Here is a 7,253-nt window from a genome sequence, read left to right on the forward strand (position 1 = left end):
ACTTATGAAGGGCTGTTTTGTGACCCAGTATATGATCTATCTTGGAGAATGTTCCATGTGCACTCGAGAAGAAAGTATATTTTGTTGCTTTGGGATGCAGAGTTCTAAATATATCTGTCAAGTCCATCTGATCCAATGTCTCATCAGGGCCCTTGTTTCTTTATTGACCGTGTGACTAGATGATCTATCCATTTCTGTAAGTGGGGTGTTAAAGTCCTCTGCAATTACCACATTCTTATCAATAAGGTTGCTTATGTTTATGAATAATTGTTTTATATATTTGGGCGCTCCGGTATTTGATGCATAGACATTTATAATTGTTAGCTCTTCCTGATGGATAGACCCTGTCACTATTATATAATGTCCTTCTTCATCTCTTGTTCCAGCCTTTAATTTAATGTCTACTTTGTCTGATATAAGTATGGCTACTCCAGCTTTCTTTTGGCTTCCAGTAGCATGATCAATAGTTCTCCATCCCCTCACTCTCAATCTAAAGGTGTCCTCAGGTCTAAAGTGAGTCTCTTGTAGACAGCAAAGAGATGGGTCTTGTTTTTTTATCCATTCTGATACCCTATGTCTTTTGGTTGGCGCATTTAATCCATTTACATTCAGTGTTATTATAGAAAGATATGGGTTTAGAGTCATTGTGATGTCTGTATGTTTTATGCTTGTAGTGATGTCTCTGGTACTTTGTCTCACAGGGTCCCCCTTAGGATCTCTTGTAGGGCTGGTTTAGTGGTGACAAATTCCTTTAGTTTTTGTTTGTTTGGGAAGACCTTTAGCTCTCCTTCTATTGTAAATGACAGACTTGCTGGGTAAAGGATTCTTGGCTGCATATTTTTTCTGTCTAGCACACTGAAAATCTCGTGCCAATTCTTTCTGGCCTGCCAAGTTTCAAAAGAGAGATCAGTCACGAGTCTTATAGGTCTCCCTTTATATGTGAGGGCACGTTTACCCCTTGCTGCTTTCAGAATTTTCTCTTTATCCTTGTATTTTGCCAGTTTCACTATGATATGTCGTGCAGAAGATCGATTCAAGTTATGTCTGAAGGGAGTTCTCTGTGCCTCTTGGATTTCAATGCCTTTTTCCTTCCCCAGTTCAGGGAAGTTCTCAGCCATTATTTCTTCAAGTACCCCTTCAGCACCTTTCCCTCTCTCTTCCTCCTCTGGAATACCAATTATGCGTACATTATTTCTTTTTAGTGTATCACTTAGTTCTCTAATTTTCCCCTCATACTCCTGTATTTTTTTATACAGGATGGGTGATGGGTATTGAGGAGGGCACCTTTTGGGATGAGCACTGGGTGTTGTATGGAAACCAATTTGACAATAAATTTCATATATAAATAAAAAAAAAAGAAAACAATCAACAAAACTAAAATGTAACCTAGGGGATGATAGAGTATATTTTCCAATGACATACCTGATAAAGGGTTAGTATTCAAGAAAAACAAAGAACTTAATAAACTCAATATCTAAGAAATTAATAATTCTAGGGGCGCCTGGGTGGCGTAGTCGGTTAAGCGTCCGACTTCAGCCAGGTCACGATCTCGCGGTCCGTGAGTTCGAGCCCCGCGTCAGGCTATGGGCTGATGGCTCGGAGCCTGGAGCCTGTTTCCGATTCTGTGTCTCCCTCTCTCTCTGCCACTTCCCCGTTCATGCTCTGTCTCTCTCTGTCCCAAACTAATAAACGTTAAAAAAAATAAAAAAAAAAGAAATTAATAATTCTATTTAAAAATGGGCAGAAGACATGCATAGATACTTTTCCAAATATGACACCCAGATGGCCAACAAACACATGAAAAAATGCTCAACATCACTCATCATCAGAGAAAAACTAGTCAAAACTACAATGAATTATCACCTCACACCTGTCAGAATAGTTAAAATAATAAAAAATACAAGAAACAAGAGGTGTTGTCAAGGATATGCAGTTAGAGGAACCCTCCTGCACTGTTGGTAGGAATGCAAACTGGTGCAGTCACTCTGGAAAACAGTATTGAGTTTCCTCAAAAAGTTGAAAATAGAACTACCCTATGGTTCAGAACCTGCACTGGTATATATTTACCCAAAGAATACAAAACTGCTGTTTCGAAGGGATACTGGCATGCACCTGAATGTTTATAGCAGCATTATCGATAATAGCCACATTATTGAAACTGCCCAAGTATCCTTTGACAGATGAATGAATAAAGAATATGTGGTATGCATATAGAATGGAATATTCTTCAGCCTTAAAAACAAATGAAATTTGTCCATTTGCAAGGACATGGATGGAGCTAGACAGTGTTATGCTAAGTGAAATAAGTCAGCCAAAGAAAGATAAACACCTTATGATAGGTGGAATTTAAGAAAAAAAAAACAGTAAAAAGAGAATTAAACCAAGCAACAGACTCAAGTATAGAGAACAAGCTGCTTGTCTCCAGAGAGGAAGTATGTGGGGGGATGGATATGTAGGTGATAGAGATTAAGGAGGACACTCATGATGAGCACTGGGTGTTGTATTTAAGTGTGAATCACTAAATTATACATGTGAAACAAATATTACACGGTATGTTAACTAACTAGAATTTAAATAATACCTTTAAAAGTTAGAAAAAAAGAAATGTGTAAATTCTGATTTGGAAAAAGTGGGGCATACATTATACATGAAGTAAATTCTGCTCAATGTTTTCCAGGGAGGCCCAGGAGAGGAGGCATGTGGCCCTCACCAAGGCACCCTGCTGGCCTTCGTGAGACCTTTCTGCTATGCCTGTGCAACCAGCCCCACCAAGGGTCTCTTAGACTTCCATCATCTGGAAGTACACTGAACATGTCCTTCCTGGCATCCCATATGCTACAGCCTGCAGGGCCCTTGAGGACCAGGTGATTCAAGCTCTTTCCCTGTAGGTGCTTTCTCCCGCCATAGTGGGCTTTGAAGAATTAATTGTTGGAAATGGGGGTGCCCAAGCAAACTAGATGTGGCTGGTGGCTGTTTGCTTCCATAAAGGATTTATCTACTCTTTCTGTCCCAACCTCCCCTCATGGGAGCCTCTGCTCTCAGGGCTGAGCAGCCAGTGCAAGAGTGCAAATAGGGTGCTGCTCCAGGCGAGGGGGATAGGACAGGGCATGGGGGCAAGGGGGAAGCTGTGGGCACAGGGCTTCTCCCGCAGCTGCTTTGCACTCTGAGGTCTCACATGACTGCTCCAGTCAGCTTTCCTTCCCTAGTCTTCTCTTGAGGGTTAGCCCTGCCCACTGTTTGTCTGCCAGTCCTTCTGGCTTCCCCTTCCTCTTTTACCCACAGGGAAAAGGTATGGATAATCCTGGTTAGTGTTGGTGTCTGGAGGACAATAGACAGTAGAAAAATATCTATAGGAACCTTAGAAAGGCCTGTGACAAGTGCGAAGGACAAGGAGGGAGACAGAGTGACTGAGAGGGAGTGTGTAGGAAGGGTCCAAAGATAGTGCGGGAGGATCCCTGTAATCTTAGGGGAGGGAGTCCAGGCAAAGAGACCTATAGGTGCAAAATTCAGAACGTACCTGTTGTAGCAGAAGAACAAGGGGGGCTACTGGTAGTGCATGGGGCCAGGAGAGGAGGGGGGGTCCCACTGTTATGCAGTGTCTATCTCCCAGTCATGGGGATGCAGAAAGACAGGATGGGAGTCTTGCTTTCATGGAAGTTCTATCTCCCAGTCATAGGTGTGCAGGGGAACATGGTGATCCCACTCTCATGGAGGATACACTTCTGAGTCATAGGGGTGCAGGGAGACAGGACAGGGGATCCTACTCTCATGGGGGTTCCATCTCCTAGTCATAGGGTTGCAGGGGGCCAGGATGGGGGTCCCGCTCTCATGGAGGGTCCATCTCCCAGTCATGGATTCACTACATGCTGACTGCGCTTTTGATGGCTTGATTTTCATGCCATAGGAACAATCTAGAAAGAAAGGAAAGAATGGCTTCTGACATCTTTGATGGCATGAACCTGAAGTGAGTAAATAAATTATGGTTTTTCTACATGGGAAAAAATTAGAAAAAATAAAAAAAGTACATGGAGATAAATGAAAATGAAAATATAATCGTCTAAAATCTTTGAGATGCAAAAAAAAAAAAGCTGTTCTTAGTGGAAAGACTGTAGAAATATAGGGATACCTCAATAAACAAGAAAAATCTCAGTTAAACAACCTAACCCTATAACTTAAGGAGGTGGAAAAAAGAACAAACAATCCCTAAAACCAATAAAAGAAAGGAAATAATAAATATTGGCACAGAAATAAATGAAATAGAGACTAAAAAACCAACAGAACAGATAAATGAAACCAGGAGCTGATTCCTTAAAAAAATCAAGAAAACTGATATCACTTTATCCAGACTCATCAAAAGAGAGAGAGAGTGGGAAGGATAGAGAGACAGAGAAAGACAGAGAGAAGATGCAAATAAATAAAAGCAGAAATGGTGAAGATAAACAAGAAATGACACTACAAAAATATAAAGGGTTGTAAGAGAATATTATAAAAAATTATTTGCATATAAGTTGGACAATCTAGAAAAATGGATAAATTTCTAGAAATGTAATTTTCCAAAACTGAATCAAGAAGCATTAGAAAATCTGAACATACCAAGTACTACCAAAGAAATTGAATCAGAAATTTAAAAAACAAAACAAAACTAAAAACACCTTGCAACCAACGGCGAGGGACCATATGTCCTCACAGGCAAATTCTACCAAATATTTAAGGAAGAGATAACATACATTCTTCTCAAACTATTCCAAAAAACAGAAGAGGAAGGAAAGCTTCCAAATTCATTCTATGAGGCTAACATTAACCTGATACAAAAGTCAGATAAACCAGAAAACTACAAGCCAATATCTTTGATGGACATAGATGCAAAAATCCTCACTAAAATACTAGCAAACAGAATCCAAAATAAGTAAATAAGTAATTAAATAATTAATGATAAAAATTATTCACAATCAAGTGGGATTTATTTTAGGGATTAAAGGATGGTTCAATACTCATAAATCAATCAATGTGATATCTCACATTAATAAAATAAAAGAATAAAAAATATGATCATTTCCATATGCAGAAAAACATTTGACAAAGTACAACACCATTTATGACAAAAATTCTTAGCAAAGTAGGTTTAGAGGGAACATACCTTCACATAATAAAGGCCACATATGAAGAACCCACAACTAACATCATACTCAATGGTGAAAAACAGAAAGGTTTCCTCTAAGACCAGAAACAAAACATAAACGCAGTAACATAGTATTAGAAATCCTAGCAACAACAATCGGCGGGGGGTGGGGGGGGTGGAGTGGTGTGGGGGGATGGAGGGGAAGCATCCACATTCGTAAGGAAGAAGTAAAACTTTCATATGTGTAGATGACATACTATAAATAGAAAACCCTTAACACTTCATCAAAAAACTACTACAACTGATAAATGAGTTCAGTAAAGTTGCAGGTTATGAAGTTAATATACAGAGATCTGTTGCATTTTTATACTAATAATGAAATAGCAGAAAGAAAAATTAAAAGAACAATCACATTTACAATTGCACCAAAAAGCAGAAAATTCCTGAAAATGAACTTGACAAAGGAGGTGGAAGACCTGCACTCCAAAAACTATAGAACATTGATGAAACTGAAAATGACAAAAACAAATGGAAAGATATTCCATACTCAAGGATTGGAAGGATGGATACTTTTAAGTGCCCATACTACCCAAAGCAATCTACATATATAATGTAATCCTTACCAAAATACTAATTCACTTTTCCAGATCTAGAATTAATACTAAAATTAATATTGTATCACAAAATAACTCAAAAAGAAAAACAAACAAACAAATTTGGAGAAAAAGAACAAATCTGGAGCTATCACAAATCCAGATTGCAATATATAATATAAAGCTGTAGTAATCCAAACAGAATGATACTGGCACAAAAATAGTCACAGAGATCAATGGAACAGAGTAGAGTGAAGAAATAAATTCGTGCTTATATATGGTCAATTAATCTATGACTAAGGAGGCAAGAATATAAAATGGGGAAAAGACATTCTCTTTAAAAAGTGGTGCTGAGAAAAGTCAACAGTTACATGCAAAAATATGAAACTGAACCACTTTTTATACCATACCCAAAAATATAGTCAAAATGGATTCAAGTCCTATTTTGGGACTTAAAACCATAAAACCCTTAGAAGAAGATATAGGCAGAAATGTTTTGGTATTGGTTGTACAAAAAATGTTTCTAGATATATTTCTTCAGAGAAGGGAAACAAACAAAATTGTACTATTGGGACTAAACAAAAATAAAAAGCTTGTGCACAGTGAAGGCAACCATAAACAGAATGACAAGGTAACCTGCTTAATGGGAGAAGATATTTGCAAATGACATATCTGATATGGGGTTAATATATAAAATTTATAAAGAATTTATACAACTCAACACTAAAAACTCAATAATCCAATTTAAAAATGGGCAAAGTACCTGAATGGACATTTTCTCAAAGAAGACACACAAATGGCCAAAAGAAACATGAAATATGTTCATCAAGCCATAGCACAATTTTTCTCAATATATCTCCTGAGCCAAGTGAAATAAAAGCAAAGGCAAACTATTGGAACTACATTAAAATAAAAAGGTTATGCACAGCAAAATAAACAAACAACAAAACTAAAAGGCACCCTGAGGAATGAGAGAAGAAATTTGTTAATGACATATTAGATAAAGGGTTAGTACCTAAAATATATATAAAGAAATGAAAAAACACAACACTCCCCCCCCCAAATAAATATATCAATTAAAAAATGTGAAGAAGACATGAATAGACATTTCTCCAAAGATACAGACGGCCAACAGACACAGGAAAAGATGTCCAACATCACTCATCATCAGGGAAATGCAAATCAAAATTACAGTGAGATATCACCTCACATCAGTCACAAGGTCTAAAATCAAAAACACAAGAAAGAACAAGTGTTGATGAGGATGTGGAGATAAAGAAACACGTGCACTGTTGGTGGGAATGCAAACTGGTGCAGCCACTGTGGAAAACAGTATGAGCTTACTCAAAAATCTGTTAAATGTTTTTTTTTTTTAATTTATTTTGAGAGAGAGAGAAAGAGAGCATTAGCAGGGAGAGGGACAGAGAGAGAGAAGAGAGATAATCCCAAGCAGGATCCCTACTGACAGCACAGAGACTGACACAGGGCTTGATCTCACAAACCCTGAGATCATGACCTGAGCCAAAGTTAAGAGTCAGCCA

Source organism: Herpailurus yagouaroundi, unplaced genomic scaffold (assembly GCF_014898765.1).
Source record: "Herpailurus yagouaroundi ecotype Mexico unplaced genomic scaffold, PumYag 67623, whole genome shotgun sequence".
Taxonomy (NCBI): domain Eukaryota; kingdom Metazoa; phylum Chordata; class Mammalia; order Carnivora; family Felidae; genus Herpailurus; species Herpailurus yagouaroundi.